Below are 24958 nucleotides of genomic sequence, written 5' to 3' on the forward strand. Positions count from 1 at the left end.
TCAATACTCTAAATGACTTCTAAATAATGCAACAAAACGTTCCTAATATAAAGAGGATAAAGAAAATCAAAGGTGGATGGTTTTCTAGGATTAAAATTACAAGATGTCATTGTTGAGTGTTCAAATATTCATGATTGTAGAAGTAATTGTTTTCTCAAAGTTGTTAAAGTTGTCGAGGACCTTTATGGTCCATGAATAATTAGATATTCCAGGTTGATTTTGTTAGAGTCGGTCTTTACATCCCTCCGTCAGAGATCATTTCTCTTATTGCATTTCATTTTTAGGTGTCTCGCTTGATTCACTCAGCTGCATTCTTCTAGGGGCATGCCATAATCTTACGGAAGGGTCTTGTCATTCATTACCCCTCATGCCTTATCCATGCTGGCTCAGGTTTGTTCATCAAAATCAAGTTTTAAAGTCACTTACAGTCCTGTTTCAGTTTCTAGATCAGCAAAGGTCATTTCAGTCATTAGGTCTAGGGTTAGTCAATTTAGTCTTCAACAATGTCTAATAATGCCAGCAGACTCATGAGGGAGGTCCTTAATAAGTTTTCATTTTTAATATTTTCATCATCATATGCTCGACTATGACTTTTCTTCAAAACTCTATTTTGAAGAAAATTCGTCATTTCGCTTTGTAATAAATTGTCATGTAATTTTCAAAAAGTTTTTCAGTTGTTGAAATCTCCAGGCGCAGCCCTGGTCTTCCTTTGTCAAGACATGCCACTATCCCTGCAAAAAATTGACAAAAGATTCATCACTCAAGCCAAAAAATCAAAAGGGAAACAAAAAGACAGAGTTTTATTAATTGTGAAAAAAGTGCCAAGTCAAAACATTACAAAGTGGGTTTGTGAGAAGCAAAAATCAAATCCATCACTATAAGATGTTCTCATGGTTTTAAAACATTCATTTGCATCTAAGAGGTCAAAGAGGGTTGAAATCTAGTGTTGAGAGGGAAAACTTGCAAAGTTTCAAGCCAAAGCTGCGTTCAAAGCCAACGCGACGCATAGAGCAGGTGGCGCGGCGCACTGGGGAGGCGCGACGCATTGGGCGCGATCACTCAGTGTAAATTAACATGGGCACGTTGCGTTGGGCAAGCTGCGTGGCGCACACAACCGGTTGGCCCGAAAAGTTCCAGAATGGCCTCCAAACGCCAAAAACATGCAAATTTCTCTTGATTTCAAGTAGGTTGAGCTCCTCCTTCACTGTTCATCCATCCAAGTTTATGGTGTATATTATGTTTGATGTGGTGAATTCCAAAACAAAAACTCAAACCCTACCATGTCAAAATCTTCACATGAAAATTGTTGTTTAGGGTTTCAAAAATTGTTTGCCACCAAGCTTACTCTTTTCCATCATTTTCTTTTCTCCTTGACTCCATTTTTTCCCTGATTTCATTGTTCCCTATCCCCTAAAATTACTAAACCCCTATCCTAAATTCCCTTTCCCAAACTTTTAAATGTGAAACCCTAAACCCTATTCCCACACATAAATCCCTCAAACCCTCCTACATTTCCCTAACAAACTTTGTCCCGATAGTTCCCAATCCCTTACTATTATTTCCCCTTCCTAACAGTCCCTGTTTCATTTGTTTTCCCCTTGGTGGCAGAGTTTAGGCACATCACTAAAAGAGCAGTTCGGCACAATTTTCATACACCAGCATCTATTTCTCCAAGGCAGTTTAAATAATAGCAATCATGGCATCTGGGCATTCATCTGATTATGAAATGGAAACCCAAAGTGACTCACCCATGGAGGAACATGCACCCCGGAGGCCTCATAGAGGTGGCAGACATATCAGAGAAGAACCAATCACCCTCACTGAATTACAGGCCTGCCCTCTTGCCATGTTTTGTTTTCAGCATCAGTCATGTTATGAGTTTTGTCAGAAAGTTGCTAATGTTCAATTTCATCATGAGTTGGCTCGTCTATTTGTGCTGCATTTACATGGAGATCAAGCTACCTTAGCTGGTGTCACCTTCACACTTACACCAGAATCTGTCTCACTGGCAACCGGCATACCAAACATTGGGGAACCATGGACCAAGAGGAAGAAGATTGACCGGCAGCATTATGAGCCATATATTAAAACCGGTTTCTTGAGGCAGCTCAAGAGAGTGTTTCCATTCCGATATCTTAAAGATGAATATGCTCCACTAATGAAATTAATCATGAAATATTTCAGCTGTGAGGGACGGTTCTCTCGTTTATATTCTTATCACATCAGGTTGCTCATGCATTTCACCAGGGTACAGATGATGAACATTCTGTATTTCATTTGTCGGAACATAGAGAGGATGACCACCCTTGTGCAGCACAAAACCCCTCAGCAGCAACTTAACAGTGTTTATCATTTTGCTCTTATTAAGATTTTGGTGGTTCATCAGCTTGGATTATAGGGCATCACTTGGGATGATTTCATCTCTTGTCACTTCTTCAGAACTTCACAGGGATTATCAGAGGTTAAGCATGAGACAGGTGGACCTTTTCATTAGTATGAGCGCCATGAGACTACTAGTGTGCCGGTATTCATCACATATCAGAGGGGCACTAGACATTTGTTTGCAGCAGCGAAGCGAGTGTTATCTCCACCCGGTGTGGAAGGGGCCTCACTTTCGACATCAGCACCACAGGTACAGGACAAAGGTAAGAGGCCAATGCAGGATGAGGGGCCTTCAGGTGAACAAGAGATCGACTTCATTCTCATTCATGATGATGATACAGATACGGGCCCACAAAGTGCACATCTTAGAGAGATCATTCAGGAGCAGCAAACAGAGATCAAAGCCTTATCCCTTGACTTGGAGAGGGCTAAGTGGTCTATGAAATGCTTGGAGCAAAGGAACAAACAGCTTGAAGATCAGCAAGCAAGCATGGAGTTACAAAACATCTGCGAGAATCGCCAAGCTGCACAAAGGAGAAGAATTGAGCTCACTTCTTTGGAGCAAGAGATTAATGATGATCGGGAGTCTAATCTAGAGAGAGTTAACATCCACTTAGAGAGACTGCTGGACAAGGCCAATAAGGAACATGCATTTCTGAGACACATGGCTTTCCACTACATGGCACGGAACAAGGTCTGTAAGGCACGAATCAGGAATTTAAAGGCAAAATTAAAGAAGGCAATAAGGAAGAAAAACAAGCAAAAGGAGCATGATCATATTCGGATATTGGCTGAAGCCTTTTTATCTAAGCATGACACTTGATGTAGAAGCTCCAGCCCAAATTTCAAGAAATTTGGGGCATTTTTGGCATTTTGACAAATTTTGGCACAAAAAACAGGGTTTCTCTCCTTATGCGTCGCGCCACATGGCACGCGCTTTTGCTAGGGAGCTCCAAATCACAAAAAGTTTACATTTCTGGATTTTTCATGAAAAATCATGGTTTTTGGTGCATGGACAAGAAATTTGGGCAAGTTTTGAGTCCTCAGGAGGTCAAAAACACTAAAAAAATGACCTCACTGCCCCTATTTTGACACACAGGAAGCAGTCTTGGGAGATTGAAGTTTTAGAGGGGCAAATGACATCCAAATTTAGAAATTCCACTTGGGTTGGAAAATAGATAGGTAGGGATTTCCAACAAGCACACTTGGGCTCAATTTGGACTTCAGGAAGTGCCTCAAAATCAGCTCCAAAGTGGCGCAACGCATAGAGAATCACGCGCGGCGCATAGCGGATTTTTGCCTATTTTTCACTATTCAGCTCAGTAATTCGCCCAGTTTTGACTAGTTTTTCTTCTTGATGTTATTCTTGACTTTTCATGATGTAATTTGACAACCATGATGTAATATTGGCACATTTTTACTTGTTCTAGAAGATTCATTCACCAAAAGGTGAAATGTGAGTGAATGAATCAGTTTCCTAGTATGTAGGGGTAAGTTGTTTGACTATCTAGATTTCAGTTCCTTGTTTATAATTAGTTCAAACAGCTCCTAGAATGATGAGCTCGACCCATAGAGGCAAGGGAATAGGTTTGGCTTGTCTATATTATGTAATTTCTAAGTCATTTTCAGGGTTGGACACTTGGGATTGCTTGGCACTCTATTGTACTTTTCATTTCTGCAATTTTAGCAAAGGAAAGACCAGGGTTTTGCAGCACTTGTTAGGATCCATGTGGCTCTATGTTTTGATGGTGTGTTTCTCTATGTATTTTTAATTTCATTGATGTTATTGTGTATCATTTTCCCTTCTCTTGTCTTCTGTAATTAAACAAATGAGTGACAAAAGGTAGAATTCATGGACTGCTATGCTCTACCTGGATATCTTGTTTAATTCTTCATGTTTTCATCTGTTTGAGGAGGACTCTTGAAACTCTCATGCCCTCCTTATCTTCTCACTGATCTGATCCATCCATTCATTCAATCCAAAGCATCAAAACTATTTCCTTCCTTGCCCCAATCAGAACTCTGCAAAAACTAGGCCTCATCCCCGGACCCAAGATTTGCCTATCCCTTTTTTCCAACAAAACCCCCAAAAACTCAAATCAAAACCTTGTACTTCATACCTAGCCTAAAATTAGTTTATATTTCAGTCATCTCAAGCCCCATAGATCATCTTTCATGAGATTGACCCGGAGAGAGCCCTCTCCTGTCCTCGTAGGGCTAGCTACGAGGCTGGGCGTGGTTTGATGTGGACCTAGAACCTTGTCTTTTCAGCCTGACGCACATTTAGGCTCTAACAGATTCCCCAAAATATATTAAAAGAAGAATTATAAATTATTAAAACATCATTGGGTTCTGAATTTGACAACTTAACATACTTTTCATAGGCCTAGATTAAAAACTAGTTGGTTAATTTTGTTAATGAAAATTAGGACCGATTATTTATGTCGGGAAAACTACAATCAAATGCATGAGAAATTGAGGAAGGGATATATTATATACGTGTAAATAAATACGTCATGTTTCCCCCCATGAAAGAATATATTGCAGAATGGTTACAACAATTGTTACAAGAAATTGTTAATCCTAAATAAATGCCCAAGCATTTGGGATAACGATCTTTCCTAAAACCATATAAACCAGATGCTTCTTTCTTCTCAAACTTGGATTAATCCACTTTATTGAACTATTGCATGTTTTTTAAATCCGTTCCCTAATTTTATTTTCACTTTTTCTTCTAGGTGTCCTTTATCATTACTATTGGTCCATGAGAGCCCAATCCCAATACCATTAGGGGGTGAATGCAAATTTTTTTTTTTTATGATTAAGTAACAAGATTTTATAACTATTATTTAGGCACTTAACTCTATTCTAAGACTTCAAGTCCATATATAATTATTAACACTATTCTAAAACTTCAAGCCCACATATAATTCTTAACTCTATTCTAAGACTTCAAGTCCATATATAATTCTTAACTCTCTGAGAGAGTGTGGTTCAGGAAATCATTTCATTTTCAGTTTTTGAACTTTAATTTCTAAATAATAAGTAAGAATCAAGTTGATTTTTTCCTATTATTTTGTGATTCCAAATGCATAATATCATTTTATAGTTCTCTGAATGTCTAGATCAATGCTTTCTATTTCCATTTATTGAATTTGCTTCATACAAGTTTCCTCAAATATGCTTATGGATGTCAAGGTGGAATGGCATTATGATTTTTTTATTTTTTTTCCATTCCAAATAACACATGGTCCATTCATAGTTGTGTGAGTTGTGTCTCTTCTAGAGACAAGCTCAGATTGCTTACAAGACCAGTGCTTGGAACATCTAGATTTTGTGTGTCTCATATGATTCTCAAGAAGCTGGAGACATCGCATATATTTTTGTATATATGTCTATATATATATATATATATATATATATATATATAAACAACATGGGTTGGTCATTCATCTAAAGGCATAAGCCATGTATTTCTGGTACTTCTTCACATATACAACTCATAGAAATATATGTATAAACTAGTGGAGGTCGAGTAGTTCAAGGACCAGCAATTTAATCAACTTTGGCAGAGAAATGAGAGAAGATAAGGAGATATAATAACTCATCACATTGAGCTTAAAACATCAATAGTTCTAAACTTATCCGAGTTACAGGTAGACATAATGGATGAAAGAGGATTGGGTGTGATGATTCATGGAGTGCAATTTTAAAGATATAATCTCAAAGATCCATACAGGCACATGCATTAACAAGTCAATACAAATGAATCTGTAAGAACATATGAAACATTTCTAGCAGCTACAATTACCTGAAATCAGAGAGGAAACATGAACATAATGGAATTTAAATAGGGGGGTAACATATTGTAGTACTCGAAGGAGGAATCACCACCATTTCCTTAATATTCTAAAAGACGCATATCATAAAGTCATACAGTCTTGAAAATAACATGTAGTTCTTTCTTTAGGATTCTGAACCTTTGTGAAGTGTTGCTTCCCACTATTTATCTAGAGAGGGGAGCATTGAACAGTAATTACAACAAAATATCTTATCCGAGCCTCACCTATCAGATCCGCTAGTTGTCTTGGCCTGGAATGGCTCTGTGACCCAAAAATGACTACAAAAGATTAATTGCTTCATTAAGTGGTCAACACATTACATGATTACAAAACAGGTCAACAATTAGATGGAAACGCCAACAAAATCTCTCCAAGCCCATCCCTCGGATTGCCTTTGCTTAGGTTGTTGCTTTCCTTCGGTCTAGCCTTCTATGTCACCCAACTAAGTCTCGTCACTTCTACCTTGACTACTTGAATCATTCATTCTTTAGAACTGGGAGCAGTCGACTATCAGTGAAATGCCACAGTACAGAAGCAGAGGTCCACTGGGTGATGCTTCATCTTCCCTCTGCATGGAGCACGATGCTGTATCATCAATTCCTCTCAAGCTTCCATGTTTTCATTCTCTGTCAGTGTCGACCCTGGTTTCATGTCACAAGGGGCCTTACTGGGTCAACCCATGTCAATTTTGACTGATGCATCTCCTTTCTTAAATGCCTCAGCTACCAACCCACCACACCTTTAAAGTTTTGCATTAATCTATCGCAAATTTATCGCATTGTGATTTCCCATTGAAGGTCCTTACAGGAAAAGACATTCTAATCCACTTTTAGCCCCTTTTGCTTCATGTGACCAGGGGCTATGACCAGGATTTTAGTCCTTGGGCATGAGGGCCTTTGGACTCTCCTCTAGGGGTATTTTTCCTTTGTTACATAAAATACCACATACAATGGTTTCTAATGCTCACCTTCGGTGCCTCCTCCCCAACATTGCGGTCTCTGATGTGCAATGTGGTCTGACCCACTTGAAAAAGGATGTGGGAGAGTTTGCGCCCTCTATTGCTTGCAACTGTCGAATGCCAATTGGGCACACCTGGGATATTGCAATTGGAAATTTTGTAATATCACCTTTGTTTTCTCCTTTTGACACTTGTGATCATTGATATGCGGGATCTCTTGTCCGGCTCAGCTCTTAGTTCTTTTCTCTTACCATGACCATTGGCTAGCCCCCTTATCAAAGCCACTTTCCAATCAGGGGTTTGCAATCAGTGAATTCCTCATGATGCACTATGCGCTGCTACCCCCGATCGTCGATTTCCTATTGATGATGTCATCACTGCCATGTGGCACTTCCTGAGTGGTGACTCATGTTACCCGAATATGCCTTCTTTGGACCCTTGAAAATGCCATATTTGCATGCCATGTGTCCTTCATACTGCCACGTCATGCTGACGTCAACACCACCATGTCTTTACCGGATCTAATAATATTCTGCCACGTGGCCTCCTGGAGGAGAGAGAAAAGGTCCACCTGCCCCTGACTTTTCATTGATTTCCTTTGTGAAAATGTTTTCGGCCCTCCTGGTGACTTTACACTTATATCAGAACTTTTCCATTTCACAACTTTTTTGAGTTGTTACCCTACTGGTGCACCAATCACCGATGTACGAAGCCCTGAACCCTTCTGATATGATATTTTCAATATCGACAATCACTCCATGGCAATTTGGCTCTGACCTTGCCGATATCAGCGATCGGTGGTCACTCATTTACACTGTACCCCAGACCTCGGACATTGGCGATCGCCGATCCACAGGATCTCTGGAACCTCTAAACTCCAAGATCGGTGATCAGTGATCGCTGGTTTTCTCTTTGCTCCACTTGCCTCATTGCTTCCAGGGACCTTCGATGTGAGATTTTCGATATGCTCCCAGACCTTCGATAAGCTCTTCTCCTTTATTTCAAAGGCAACGAAACCTTTGAACTTCAATAGGCCATATCTTCTAATTTTGGGGTCCATTTGAGGAGTTCCATATACCATCAGAAATCTTATTCCGAGCACTATCCAATGGAGAGGGACTGATTTAGCTTTGAAATATTTTGTGTCTTGGAATATGGCTTCAAAATTTACTGCTCTTTTTCACTTTAGACAACTAAAAACACATTTGGCAGTGAGTGACAACATTGGCTCCACCTGGGGACAGGGCATTGGATTGCAATTCGTCGAGAACCTACAGTTTGTGAACTTCTCTTTTTTGGGCATGGATCCTTTTTAAACAGGTGAAAATTTTGAAAGTGGAACTTTAAACAGAAAAATGGAAATTTCATATGATAATTACAACACACACACCAGTATTTACAATGAGTGCAAGACATGTACCTTTAATTCTAGAAATAGAGTTTGAGGAACTGACCATTTACTGGTAGCTCCAACGATTCACCTTCTATATTTTTGAGCAGGTACGTATTATTTTCTTTCTCTTCTAAAATTTTGAAATGGCTAATCAAAAGTGAATCAAATTTTCCATGTTTATCTTTTTCTTCCCGTCGGACATCCCATCGGAGAACTAAATCTCTTGGTTGAAGAGGTCAATCCTTGGCCTTTTCGTCAAATAGGGATTTCATCTTTTGTTGGTAATTTGACAATTTTTCCCCCACATGTTCCCTGTTTTCATGGAGCTCAACCAATTGTTTATCCTTCATGTCAAAGCACTTGGCTCCTCCTCAACTTCCTATAGTAACTTTTCCACGGACATTGCTAATTGGATTAGGAAGATTGCATCCTTACCATACACTATATCGAAAGGAAATTTTCCAGTGGATCGTTTAGGAGTCACTCAGTTAGCCCATAGGGAAAACTTCAATTGGGAGTCCCAGTTCCTCTGATTCTCGGTGATGGGCTTATTCAACACTCTCACCACAATTTTGTTTGAGGACTCAGTGGAGCTATTACCTTGAGGCTAGTAGGTAGTGGAGTGCCCAATGATGATATTGAATTTCTGATAGAAGCCGATGAATTTTGGGGATTTTAAGACTTGAGCATTATTAGTGATGACTTTGATATGGCAACCAAAACATGATAATATATTTTCCTCCATAAACTTAATTACCACTGAGTCGGTAGCGTTTCTAGCTAGGATAAGCTCTACCCACTTGGTGAAATAATCCATGGTTGTTAATATCCACTTATGTTTGCCACTGGAAGATGGGTTTATTTCTCCTATGAATTCTAGTCCCCACTGTTTGAAGGGTTCTTCCACATGCATTGGAATCACGGGGAGAGGAGAAAGTTTTTCTCTCTCAACAAACATTTGGCACTTCTAACATGACCTGACCTGGGAATGAACATTTTCAAACAATGTAGGTCATTAGAATCCCACTTTGAGGATTTTATGAGATGTGGTCTTCTAGCTATAATGACCTCCAAAAAATCCTTCATGAAATTCCTCAATTACTTTATGAGTTTCGCCTTCTACCAAACATAACAAAAAATCTCCCATCGGATCCTTCCAGTAGGGTTGACCATTGGATATGATATACTTTTGAGCTTGCAGTATCAGAGTTCTATACTTAGATTTATCCAGCCCTAGTGGGCACCTCAGAAATAAGAGATAATGGATGATGTTCTATACCAAGGTGATCCCTCATATTTAGCATAGATCCTTTGCTCTGACGTTTTAATCCCATACTACTGAACTTTTGTTCTGCCTTCCTCTATTATAATATTTATCCCCAAAGATTGGAAATTAGATTATGATAATATCTTGGCCAACCCCTAACCTTTTACGAGCTTAGTAGGCTTTATATCTAACTCATATTCTTGTATCTTTTCTATCCACCTACCCCTTTTTCCTTCACTGTCCCCTTGCACACGGATGTACGTGACCACTATCACTGTGACAAATGTTGTGATTTCTAATTGTAGCACATACACTCGAAATTCCTTCAAATCCTTGACTAGTGCATAGGCTTGTTTCTCCAAGATGTTATATTTCAGCGCATCATCCCTCAGGACTTGGCTGAAGAAGGCGATGGGTTGTTCATAAACATCTTTATTCTTCTATAGAAGGACTACGGAAATAGTATGTGGAGAAGCAAAAGAAAAGATATAGAAAGGCGTTGAGTAGTCAAGGCTGACCAGTATCGGTGCTTTAGCCAATGCTTCTTTAATTCTAGTAAAAGAATCTCGGTGGGAAGATCTCCACTTGAATTCATTTTCCCTTTTTAGCATATCTGTAATACCCTTCACTATTTTTGCATAGGTGGGTATGAACCTCCTCAAGAAATTGATTCTCCCCAAAAAGGCTTGGACCTCTTTCTTATTTCTAGGTGGATGAATATGACTGATAGTTTCGATTCACTTAGGATTGATTTTCACTCCTTCTTGCGCTACTATGTGTCCTAGTAGATTCCCCTCACTCAAGGCAAACTGAGATTTCTTGGGGTTCAAAGAGAGACCATACCTCTTGCATTTCTCAAAGGTGAGCTTCAAGTGGAGGATGTGTTCTTCATTAGTCTTCGAGAAGACTGTGATATCGTCCAAATATATCACTATGAACTTGTCTTTCTCCCCTACAAAAGCTAAATCCATAGTTCTCTGAAACATGGCCCCTACATTAATAAGACTAAAAGGCATGCGAGCATACATGAAAGTTCCCCAAGGGGTGGTGAAAGCAGTCTTCTTCTAATCATCAGGGTGGACTTCCACTTGGTTGTAACCAGAGAACCCATCCATCATGGACATTTTTCCTAACCCAACCACATTTTGCAATATTTAATCCATCTTAGGCAGCAGGTAGTTGTCTTTCAATGATGCCCTGTTAAGGTTCTGAAAATCTACACATAGCCTTATTTATCCATTCTTTTTCCGGACTAGTTCTAAGTTGGCCACCCACTCTGAGTATCATAAAGGCACTATGGTTTTAGCCTGTAGAAGTTTCCTCACTTATTTTCAATGGAGGGGAGTAATAGTGGATTAACCTTCTTGAGCTTATTCTTGCATGGTTTTATTCAACTCTTTAAAGGAATCTTATGCTATGTAATGTTAGTATCAAATTCTTCTAAATCCTCTTTAGACCAAGAAAAACATCCTTGTATATTTTGAAGAGATTTAAATACCATTGTTTAAATTGCAAGGGGATTCCTTTTGATATTCTGACCATCTGAGGTCATCCTCTAAGCCGATATTGCAATCTTCTACTTATTCGTCCATCTCCAGATTCATTGGTTTGGAGGCTACATCATCCTTGTTACATAATATTTCCAGTGGGACTAGCCGATGAGGAATGGTATTCCCTTTCAGTTGTAGAATTTTATGTCCAGCCACTGTGTCTTCCCATGAAGTGGGTTTTTGATCTGCCTCTTTTTCCTCTCCTTGATCAATGGTTGAGTTAGCAAACTCCCAAAGTACTTCTATAAATCGTTTGATCTGCTCATCATCCTCGAATACCTTCCAGTGCTTGACATTATCAGGTATAGAGGGTTTGTATCTGACCTCCACCTCGTACCTGAGAAGCGGATTTTGAGGGGGTTTGAAATTTCTTGCTGCTATAGCAAGGGAATCATCCATTCTATTTCCTTCTCTAGGAAGAAATTAGATATTAAAATCTAGGAAGAAGTTATCAATCAAATCCCATACTTCATTCTAGTAAGTCCTCAATTTGGGGTGTTTAGCCTGGCACTAATTTCTGATCTACTTTACAATCATCTCAGAGTCTCCATGCATAGTTAAGCATTCAATATTCATATTCCTTGTTGTTTGTAGCCCAAGGAGAAATGCTTCATACTCTGCCACGTTGTTGGTTTCCTCAAATTCTAGTTTGAATGATAGGGGTATTAGGTTGCCCTCAAGAGATACCAACAATACTCCTGCTCCATTTCCCTCTTTGGAATTCAATTTGTAAAAGTATAATTTCCACACTTTGTTTTCATCTGTGTGCTAGTGTTCTAGCTGCATCGTTAGGTGTGTTGGTGTTTCTTCTAATATGGTCTCATCTTCTTCTAGGAACAAGTAGGAGAGGTCACATTCTTTTCCATACACTAGGGAATTTTTAGAACCTTCAACTAGGGTCACGGTTTTTACAAATCTAGACTCTCTGTACAACCTATTCTTCACCTCCAAAAGTGGGAATAGTGGCATAAGTTAGATATAATTTGATAGATCCCCTCACCTTGGAATCCCAAGACCTAGATAGGATCATGTCGAATTGAGGGGGAATATCTACCACTACTATGTCCATCACTACACTCTTCACAGGGATCTGAGCTAGGTTTACCACCAGATATTTTATCATTCCCAAGCATTTGATCCTCTTAGAGTCAAAGGAGTATAGATCCTTGCAGGGCCTGGTGATCTGCAAGCCAATTTGTTCCATCACGGCTAAGGGCATGAGGTTATGCAAGGCTCTGGAGTCCAACATGCAATTATGGAATAAGAGGTCATGAATTACCAAGGTCACATAGAAGGGTGCAGTGGAAGGATAAATTTCTTCAACATGAGGCCTAAAAATAACCATTGCTCTTTCTTCTTGAAGGTTTAAACAATCATGGATCGGTACTGAGGTGGATGGAATCATGAACTGAGAGACTTGGGCTTTATAAGTGGGTTGCTTTAGAAGTTCAATTATAGGAACAAGAATCTTTACCTTTTCGAGTTCCTTTTGAAGATTGAATGTAGGTTTTCCTTTTTCTACACCTCCTAGCTCTACTTATCTTTCCTTATCACTAGTATTTTTTATTAGAATAGGTGCCTTCTCTTCTGTGTGTACATTAGAGCTATTGCATTCCTTATTTTAGGAGACTTTTACCTTGTATGAGTTAGGATTCAGCATGCCTTTCCATTTATTTGGCACTGGGGGGATATATTGGGGAGCAGTTCCCTCTTGTTGTTCTGGTTCCCTCGACCTCTTTCTTGAAGATCTTAGATCATACCTTCAGTGTAGCTATGATTGCATGAAATCTAAAAACTGTTTACAATAATCACCTATATCCTCCTAATTTTCTACTACTTCTCTTTCCTTATCTGTCTCCTAGTGAGCCATGTTTTCATGTTCTTCTTCAGAGAAAGAGGAATACAAGTTTCCCTACATCTCATGTGTATCTAATGGTTGTTCATCGAGATCATCTTCTAAATATAGAGGAGGAGGGATCTAATCGAGTTGATCTTTTCCTTCCCTTTGAATTATTTGCAATGGTGGTCTTCTGTAATGTGGGTTATAACCTTGGTTGTTGCCTTCAGCATTCTGTTTCGGGAGACTCTTATTCTCCAACTCAAGTTTCACCACCTTATGTGAAAAAATCCTGATGAGTTTATCCCTTTCTTCCCACTTTGGATCTGGTGATTCGTTATCTTGACCAGAGGAGGATGTTTCTTCTTTCCCCCTTTTCTTCTCGGTAGGTTCATCCTTACCTCTTGACTTCCCTGCCGAGGTGAAATTTTCTTCTACCTCAAGAGCATCAACTTGGAGTTGATCCAAAGTGTGAGACTTCCTTTCTCTTAGGGTAAAACCAAAGTCAGATTCAAAGGCTCCCACAAAAACTACATGAGAAACAGCTTGAGGAGGCTTTATCTCACCAGGAAAGTTATTATACTACTTATTGAACCTTTTTATGAATTCTGAAATATCCTCTTCTGGCTTCTTCCTTATAGCATTGAACTCTGTGAGGACATACTCATGATTTCTCTTTTCACCCCAATTTTGTGTGAAAGAGTTTTCGAGTTCCTCCCAGTAGTGATGGAGGCATTAGGTAGGGCTTTAAACCATTTTCTAGATTCTCTGTCAAGGGATTGTATAAAGAGTCTCAAGACCACATCTAGTTGTTCTACATTTAGATTCTCTGCAAAAGTGCAGAAGGTTTCAATGTGTCTATGTGTAGTGTTTTCGTCCTCCCCATTGAACCTAGGCAAAATATTTAGGTAGTCTTGAGGAATAGCAGTTAGGGGTTGAGGTAAATCAAGAGGGGCATATTTATTCAGTAAAAAACCCGAAACAACCATCTGAATTAATGGAGGGGGGTTGATATTTTCCAGAGGAACTTGGGCCAAAACCACAGTGGTTGGAGTGGCTAGACTGAGAGCAGGGTATGTAAGGATCTTAGGAGTAAATTCTAAGCAGTGAATGACAATGGGTTGGGAGCTGGATGAGGAAGCTTCAAAGAATGATGAGACATAAAAACATAGGTAGTAGGAGTTTTCTCCTTCCAGACTCTCCTGAAAATTAATTTCTCTAGGTCAAATACAGATGGGGTTTTCTACTAAGAGGTATCTGAGTGAGTGTGAGGCTTTCTAAAATCCAAGATGATAAATGATAATGGGATTTGTGGAGTCACCAAGGTGATGAGGATGCAATCAAAACGTCTTTTCTCACCTACACAAAGAGTACTTAATTTGTCATATCCCAGGGGAAAAATCCTTCAATAAGTTCCGAGAATGGCACCAAAAGATGTTGTCGCTTCCAGAGACAACCTCGGATTGCTTACAAGACCAGTGCCTGGAACATCTAGATTTTGTGTGTCTCATATGATTCTCGGGAAGATGGAGACATCACATATATTTTTGTATATATATATAATAAACAACATGGGTTGGTTCATTCATTTAAAGGCATAAGCCATGTATTTCTAGTACTTCTTCACATATACAACTCACAAAAATATATGTATAAACTAGTGGAGGCTAAGTAGTTCAAGGACCTACAGTTTAATCAACTTTGGTAGAGAAATGAGAGAAGATAAGGAGATAGAATAACTCATCACATGGAGCTTAAAGTATCAATAATTCTACACTTATCTCAGTTACAGGTAGACATAATGGATGAAAGATGATTGGGTGTGTTGATTCAAGGAGCACAAATTTAAAGATATAATCTCAAAGATCCATATAGGTACATGCATTAACAATTCAATACAAATGATTCTGTAAGAACGTATGAAACATTTCTAGTAGCTATGATTACCTGAAATCAAAAGAGGAAACATGAACATAACGGAATTTAAACATGGGTCTAACATACTATAGTACTCGAAGGAGGAATCACCGCCATTTCCTTAATATTTTGAAAGACACATATCATAAAGTCATATAGTCTTGAAAATAACATGTAGTTCTTTCTTTAGGATTCTGAACCTTTGTGAAGTGTTTTTTCCCACTATTTATCTAGGGAGGGGAGCATTGAACAATAATTACAAAAAAATATCTCAGCCAAGCCTCAGCTGTCAGATCCACTAGATGTATGAGCCTAGGATGGTTCTGTGGCCCAAAAAAGACTACAAAATATTAATTTCTTCATTAAGTGGTCGACACATTACATGATTACAAAACAAGTCAACAATTACATGGAAACGCTAACAAAATATCTCCATGCCGATCCCTGGGATTGTCTTTTCTTGGGTTGTTGCTTGCCTTCGGTCTGGCCTTATGTGCCACCCAACTGAGTCCCATCATTTTTGCCTTTACTGCTCAAATAATTCATTCTCCAGAACTGGGAGTGGTCGATTATCAGTTAAATGCCACAGTACATAAGCAGAGGTCGCCTAGGCAGTACTTTGTCTTCCCTCTACATGGAGCACCATGCTGGATCATCAAGTCCTCCTGATCTCCCATGTCTTCATTTACTCTGTCAATGTCGACCCTAGTTTCATGTCACAATGGGGCCTTACTGGGTCATCCCATGCCAATTTTGAATGTTGCATCTCCTTTCTTAAATTCCTCAACTGTCGACCCACCACGCCTTTAAAGTTCTGCATTACTTTATATCAAAGTTATCGCATCGGGATTTCCCATTGAAGGTCCTTACGGGATGGGACATTCTAATCCACTTTTAGCCCCTTTTTATTCATGTGACCGAGGGTTATGACCAGGCTTTTAGTCCTTGGGATCTAGGGCCTTTGGATTCCCCTCTGGGGGTCTTTTTCCTTTGTTACATAAAATCCCGCATATCAGGGGTTTCTAATGCTTGCCTTCAGTGACTCCTCCCCAACATTGCAATATCCGATGTGCAATGTGGTCTGGCCCACTTGAAAAAGAATGAGGGAGAGTTTACGCCCTCTATTTCTTGCGACTGTCGAATGCCGATTAGGCCCACCTAGGATATCGCAATAGAAAAATTTGTAATATTGCCTTTGTTTGCTCCCTTTGACACTTGCGATCTCTGATATGCGGGATCACTTGTCTGGCTCAGCTCTTGGTTCTTCGCTCTTCCCGTGACCATCGATTAGACCCCTTATTGGAGCCCCTTTCCAATCAGAGGTTCGTAATCAATGAATTCCTCATGATGCACTATGCGCTACTACCCCTGATTGTTGATTACTGATTGATGATTTCATCACTACCACTTGGCACTTATTGAGTGGTGACACATGTCACTCGGATATGCCCTCTTTGGACCCTTGAAAATGCCATATCTGCATGCCACATGTCCTCCATACTTTCACGTCATGCTGACGTCATTACTATCGTGTCTTTACTGGATCCAATAATATTTTGCCATGTGGCCTCCTCGAGGAGAGAGTAAAGGTCCACCTGCCCCTGTTTTTTCTCTGATTTCCTTTGTTAAAATGTTTTTGGCCCTCCTAGTGATTTTACACTATATCAGAACTTTTCCATTTCACAACATTTTTAGAGTTGTTACACTAATGGCATGCTAATTCGTTGATGTGTGAAGCCCTGGACCCTTTCGATATGAGATTTGCGATATCAGTGATTACTCCATCGCAAGTTGGCTCTAACCTCACCGATATCGGTGATCACTGATCGCTGATATACACTGTACCCCGGACCTCTAACATTAGCGATCGTCGATATGCGGGATCGTTGGAACCTCTGATCTTCGAGATCGGTGATCGGTGATCACTGGTTTTATCTTTACTCTGCTTGCCTCATTGCTGCCAGTGACCTCCAATGTGAGATTTTTGATATGCTCCCGAACCTCTGTTAAGCACTTCTCCTTTATTTCAAAGGCAACGAAACCTTCAAACTTCAATAGGCCATATCTTCTAATTCTGGGGTCCATTTGAGGAGTTCCATATACCATCAGAAAGCTTATTCCGAGGACTATCCAATATAGAGGGACCAATTTAGTTTTTAAATATTTTGTGGCTTGGAATATGGCTTCAAAATTTACTACTCTTGTTCACTTTGGACAATTGAAAACACATTTGGTAGTGAGTGACAACAAATTGAATGTTTATTATTTGAGATATAGTGTGTTTTAATATACGATAACCAATTTTTTAAATACATAGAGGGATTCTAGAAACAAACCCTATGAAGTTGACCTTTTTCCCAGTCAAGAATAAATTTCAACCTTACCTTGGTCATTTTATCATGCCAAGTATGCTAAATATTCATTAGTTTCACATCCACTAAAGTAACATTTCTAATTTGATTCTAAAAATACTCTACTTGGGAGTCAACTCTAGCCTCCTCCCTTGGAAATTCCTTCCTACTCTAAAGTTCATGTCAACCCCAATCACCAAGATTTCATATTTCAGTAATGTTAATGAGAAGACCTAGTCCCAAAATCCTTAGTTCCAATTGTACGACCTATAGATATTTAAAACAAACAACTACAAGTCCATCTCCTCCAACCTAAACTATGTACACAATACAAAGTGCATAGAAAAGGACTTAGTCAAAGTGAGAACTGAGTTCTGTCCTATAATAATTCATCCTCACATTCCATAAGCATCCACCCATAAAAAAATTCCAATTAGAAAATAACCTCTTCAAATTCCCTAACATGTGGTCAACATAGTTTCTTGAATAAGAAATATCACTAGTTTTTCTACCTCTACTAGTCTAAGCAATGAAAAAAAAATTCTATGGTTGGTTGACCCTCTCATATTCAAAGACAAATTACTAATTTGGAAACCCCAATGTAGGGCTACAAATTTTCAAGGGCCCAAGATAACATTTTTTATTTTCCTTTAAGCACCCTCACTACCACGTTATGTTTTTCATGTAGAATGAGGGGTTTTCTCTCCACCCTAAACTTCTCCCCTCCCCTGAGGGGATGCAATCCTAAATCCCCATAGGTGATATGAGTTCCCCTATAACCTATCCTTTCAACTAAAAATTATATGGGTTCCCAAAAATATCATCCCCTGAGAATGTGAAGGAATACACCATTCATGACCTTTCTACCATATCCTCCTCTAAGAATGAGAGGTTTATCGTTGGCCAGAGATGAGGAGAAAAAATTACATACCTTGAGGAAATCACTAGGTCCTATGGAGTGATATTACCCAAGTCATCTACACTCCTAGAACTATCTCCTTTATCTCTATGCAACCAATCATAAATCCACCCTTATCTAGAAAGGAAGTAAGAGAAATATCCACAAGAACCATGTTACTAGGAGGGTGAGCTTCATATAATGCCTTAGCTCCATCAGGCCTCAGCTCTACCATATAAATCTCATTTTGTCACTTTACCCAAAAATATGACCCATTTGAAGGAATTAACTAATCCAAAGTTTATCCCTTTATCACTAACCCTAGACTAGCATAAGGGTGATGAAGTGTCCAACATAACCAACCATGAAACAACAACATTCCCTGACTTATAAACTTTCTTTGAGATTCCATCCTTAGAAGAGAAGACACAACCAACAACACCCAAGGACCCTCCTCTCATGCTCACTCACTAAACAATACCAACCTAAGGAATGATTCCAAGGTCAGTTGAACGGGGCCTACTCACTTCTCCATCTAAACCTAAACCCCAATCACCATGAAACTCTTTGTTGAACCCTTGATCCTTGAGATTCAATCCACCAGAACCCCCACAATATGATCATCATATTGCTGGACAACCTTTTTCACAAAGGGTATTCTACAATCCTGCACCATATGCCTCACCAAATGACATCTCACATAATTAAATAGGATAGTCCAATAATCGAGCACCTGGGTAAACTCTTAATCTCCACACATGATTTCGATATTCTCCAAAAACCATCTTAGAAGCCAATGTTGACTAACACCTTTGCTACTATCTTCTACAAGGAAAATGTATAAGTTAGGCCAACCATTAAGGACTTCCCTAACATATTACCCAAATCCCAAAGAAATTTATCATTCCATAGCTCCATTGGGAGCTTCACCATATAGGTGACAAACTCATTACTTCCCATCAAGATTCAAAACATGGTTATCAAAGCTTCAAGTTCAAAGGGAAAGTACCCTAGGACCAGCGACTTGCCAACATCTTCATGTTATCGCTAAATTTGACTCCCCCCCAACTAAACTATCTCTGACAAATTCTCCCCTTCACTAACTTTCATCCCCCTGTTATAGTTGATCCTTGAATCAGATTAAATAACTAATCAGTAAAGTTTGACCATAAAAAAATCTACATTAATGTATGCAAGGATATTTAAATAATGTCATGTTTCTAAAGAAACATATGTGCATATTACTTTTGTTTACCTATTTTAATATTATTATCTTATATGTAATGATTAGCATTATTAACCGAGGGGGGTTGGGCATGGTGTTGACATTAAACAATGGCAATATATGAATACAATGCTTCTTATTTTAACCTTTGTTCTAAGGAGTTAACCTCTTTATTTATATATATATATATATATATATATATATATATATATATATATATATATATATATATATATATATATATATATATATATATAAAACAAAGGTTAATATAGGAAAAATGTGAGAGTAAATATTTAAATTTTACCTCTGAATTTAAGGAATTAAAAAAACTTCATTTCCCATAAATAATTTTTCATTTTTCAATATGAGATATTCATATGCATCATATCAAATATTGTGTACAGTATTATTTATTGGAGGTGCTTAAATACCATATTTCAGAAGTAAGTAAATAGTGTTATTGCATTAAGATTTAAAGAATTAATTTTGCAAATATTTCAATCTAATAAAAATTATTAGATAAAACCTACTTTCACATGAATTATATTGAGTAAAAACTAAAGTTTAAAACCTTATGAATTAAACTAAAGTGACATGAATATGAGGCCCCATTGTTTGACTTCACTCGTGTCTATTTTCGGGTAAGAGGAGATTAACTTACCTACCAAATCCCCATTCAAAACAAACAAGAACCATGGATTAAAAATTTTGGATGTGGAGGCTCATTATCTTCTTGATTTAGAGATCTTTGTTTCAACCATGTTTAGATCCCAATACCCGACATGGGGGTGTGGGGGGCAGGGGGGCTTACCCCCACTATTGATTCCTAAGGGGTTCGGGGGGTAGCTGAATGTTTGGAGCCTCCGGTAGGCGAGGGTTCAGGGGCAACACCCCCAAAGCTAAAAATAGATGAAAATTTGCCTTGTAAAATATTGTAATTTCGTAGTCAATCTGGGTCACTCATTAGGCAAGTGATCTGACGGTAGAATTTACGTTTAATTTAGGTTTTTTTTTCCCTAGAAGGAAACCCCTCCGTTTATATGAGGGAATTGTATTACATAAGTGTTTTATTATTCCGAGCGATAAAGAGAGAGGAGACAGTGTGAGAGAAAAGAGGAAATTATAGCGGATCCACTATAGGTTGTATCTCTTCATTTTTCTGGATAATATAAAAGAAAGGACTGACTATTTCTCCGTGGACGTAGTCCAAATTGGATGAACATTTGTGTCTCTCTAATTCTATACATTTATGTATTTGTGTTTCCGCAATATTTTGTGTATTTTATTGTTCCGTTAATTAATTTATAACATAAAAATATTACGAAACCTGAGATACCTTTCGACTAGCACCTTCATAGAGAACTTGGTGCCCTTCTCCACCCAAAATTATGATTTATTCCCTCCAAATTTTTATTAATTGTCACGATAATTTCCATGTGTAAAAACTTTGGGTTATTTTTCATCTTACTGTGTAAAGTTTTAATTCAACTGTGTGAATACCTTTTAGAAATTTACTAAGGCTTACCATGTCAAACTATCATTTATCTCCTCCCATCTTATTTACATTATGAGCAATTATCAAAATTTTTATTAATCGCCTATCAATTATTGCTTTCGAAAGTTTTATTCTACTTCTAATTTTATTTAACCGCATTATGGTTGGGATCTATTCTCATATTTGAAAAACCAAATTGATCTATGTGAAATAAAGTCCAGAACTTATAATTTTCATTATAATTTTAAGGATTTACTAGAGGTGAAATCAAAGAGAACAATTAAAATCAATAACATAAGATAGGTAAATGGTGTTTTACTCATGATTTTTCATCAATTATTCTAGAAACAAATTTAGGAAATGAGGTAAAAAAATGTGTCAAATATGAATTTATTCATACACTTTATTAGGATTTATTAAAGGACTAATCCTTGTTTGTATGGTGTAAGAAATTACTTGCAATAAATTGCAAATTTAGGAAAGCATATTTTGATGGAGAATTATATATTAATCCAAGGAGGAAATTGTTTCAGGGATTAAAACCCTAAGAATCTATTATGTCTTTGAGACCAATTCAAAGGGAACAAGATTAAGATTTTGAAGTTGTGTGCAAAAGGGAAAAACACATTTTAAGGATATTTTTTATTTTCCTAAAATTGTACAGTTAAGGGATAGATATACAAACAATTATGAAGTTATTGGTATGTAAAGACCCCTATTCATTGTGAGGGAGACTGGGTGGCTCTAAGAGAAGAAACTTAAGTTTTAGAGGCCTGACTACACCTTATGATATTTTTTAATCTTTGATTATGCAATTTGAATATAATATTTCTACAATTCTCTTTCATTTCTAGTTTGTGAACATTTTTTGGTTTTTGTTGATGGTTTAAATGATTGATTTGATCTATTATTTAAATCCTTTCTATTATTCCATCATATCTCCTCTCAGATATAGATATTATCAAGTGCCAAATGATTGAAGTATTTACCTAAATTGTTGTTTATTGAAACCCAAAATGCATGGCATTAATAATTCTATTACAGTAGTTCGTGCAAATACCATTTACAATAATTATTCTATTAGTGGATAATTTTATTCTTAACACTCATCTTTTGCAGGGTTAATTAGCACTGATAATACATTATGTTATGGTGTATCATGCTTTGCACTATGATAAGTTACCAGTAAAAGGTGATATAAACATAGATAACCTTTAATTATCCTTTTGTGAATTAGGAGTGATAATACATGATGTTATGGTGTATCATGCTTTGCACTGTGATAAGTTACTAGTAAAGGTTGATATAAGCATAGATAACCTTTAATGATCCTTTTTTTTATCTTTGACGTGCCATTTCTTTCATTTTAAATTTTATCGAATATTTTTTTCTTATTGCATAATTAAGGTTTCAATTTGATATCATTGATTGCATGTTGTATGTAAGCCTCTCCCACCTACGACTTCACATTTTACATTCATTTTTACGATATATGTAATATGGTCATATATGTTTTCCTATCAGAATACATTATATAATTTGATATAGGGAATACCCCATGAGGCAAAGGGAGACCAACTCTTTTAGTCTGAAGTGAGAGGATTCTAAACCCTTAGTGAATGTGTTACCGGATTTCTCTTTGTCGTCAAAACAATTTGGGAACCAATACTTACTCAAAATAAAAAAATAAAGCTTATTAGCACTCATGTCATGAAGTGGAAGTATGACCTATAGCTAAGAAAGGTTCCCCAATTAAAAATAGCCTATTCCTTAATATAGAATTCATTTTCCCGGATGTGGGTGATTAATCGTGCTAGTACAGCGCAGCAAATCTGGGCTGGCAAGTGGTGCGGCCACATGGCCACCCACGCTTCCAGCCAGAAGCCCACCGCCATAATTAATGGCATTTTAATGCTATGTGAAAGTCGAGGAAACCTCACTTTGATCCATAAGATGGCGATTTCAGACCGTCTTCCCCCTGTTATGCCTCCTTTGAATTGTAACTGCCTCCCCGTTGCTTCAGGGCCGAGCTCGCACACGACAATGAGGAGAAGGTGCCAGATCCTCTGTTGTATTGAAATGGTTGAAGGTGCCCACTTCTCACATAATTTTCTTTGCTGCTTCAGAACTGCTGCTTTGACCCTAAATTTTGCTTCTGAACTTCAAATTCCCCATTCTCCTACTCCCACTGGCCATTCTATCCCTCATCCTGCTCCTCCTAGCACCCGTCGAACCAACTCCAGCCAGGAAAATATGCCTCGTTTGTGGCACAGGATGTGATGTAGAAGGGGCAGCAGCAGAGGCAGAGCAACTTGCCCTCCCTCGCTGTCCCTCCCTGACTCTATTCCTTCAAATTCCTCCTCTCCCTCGATAGAGGATCACTTCACGGATCAGTATCCCACCACTCACAGTGGTAGGGGGCGTGCTCAAACGGTCGGCTCTAGGCGTGCTGCAGATGCTCATTAACCTCCTGATGCCTCTGTCCCGATGATGCAACCCTGCCATTCTACCTAGTTCCAGTTTTGTTGCACGTTGGAGCGCCTGTGCATTATTGCTACCATTTCTGTTGCTTTCAGAGAGGATCCACAGAGCTCTATTGTCCCGACTCACATCATTCAGGAGAGGATTGACACCAACAGAAGGAAAACTTCTGGTAGCAGCTCTGGGACTTGTAGAACACATGGTGAAGCTCTGAACCGAATGAACGCAACTCTGGGACACAATACTCCAGGCGGAAATACAAAAATGGAAGCAACGATGAGTGAGCAACAACACAACGAAGATGAATTAGAGGCTTACAGGTGTCTAATTATGGAGGAACCTCTACCACCTAATGATACCTAGCAGGCCAAAGTTTATTTTAGGTTTCTTTGAGCATCTGGTCACCAACTTAGGGGTATTTTCTGATGTTTGTTGTTGTAATTGTTGTCAATTTTGTTGTTTTGTTCAAAAAACTATTCCACAATGCTATTACAGGCTGGTTTCCCTACGTGGGCAGCACACTTCTCGAGTTTTGGACTAGTTTCCCCAATGAGGGCAGTCATTTTCAGGTATTGTTTGTTAAAACATGGTAAAATCTGAGACAGCTTCTGCAGAGGCCGGTGCCTCCATGTATTATTTTTTGTTACATTCATAGAATTAGTCATATTTAGAAAATATGTATATATAGAATTCATTTAGGGATATCTCAAAAAATCATCCTATAAGGAATTTCCCTACAAAATCCAATAACTATGAAATCTAACCCCATAGCCATTTTGACCTTATACATGTTTTTTTTAAATATTATTTTTCTTTTTGTCTTTTCCAACCCTTTCAAATTCCATGGAAATGCCTCAAAATTGGCAAACCCTACCAATTCACAAACCCTTAAAAATAGAGCCCCCAAATCTTGTTGGTAGCTCCTCCATTAGAGATATTTTGAGGTCTAAAATGGGTCTCAAAACAAAAATATGAAACCAAAATCAACTCTATAAGAACCAATAGGATTCAAGATGATGATGTCAACCATGGGGTATGATTCACCATTTTTGGAGTAAAGAAGTAAAAAGATTAAAAAATAAAAAATAAAAAAAACTAATTTTGCAACTTATCTCCCTATTGTTTTACTCAAATTTCGAGTGGGATCATTCACTGGATGAAGAATTTAATTCCTCATCCAAGGAGTACCCATCTTGTATACTTTCAAAGGACCATGCTATACAAAAAATGAGAAATACATGAAAAAATTTGTTGCAATCATGTTTTTTCATGTATTTCTGATTTTTCATGTAACAGGGTCCATTGAAATTATGCAACATGGGTACTCTTTGGATGAGAAATTAAATTTTTCATCCAATG

Source organism: Pinus tabuliformis, chromosome 4_2 (genome assembly GCF_031772625.1).
Source record: "Pinus tabuliformis cultivar Carrire ecotype Pingquan chromosome 4_2, CPIR1, whole genome shotgun sequence".
Lineage (NCBI taxonomy): Eukaryota > Viridiplantae > Streptophyta > Pinopsida > Pinales > Pinaceae > Pinus > Pinus tabuliformis.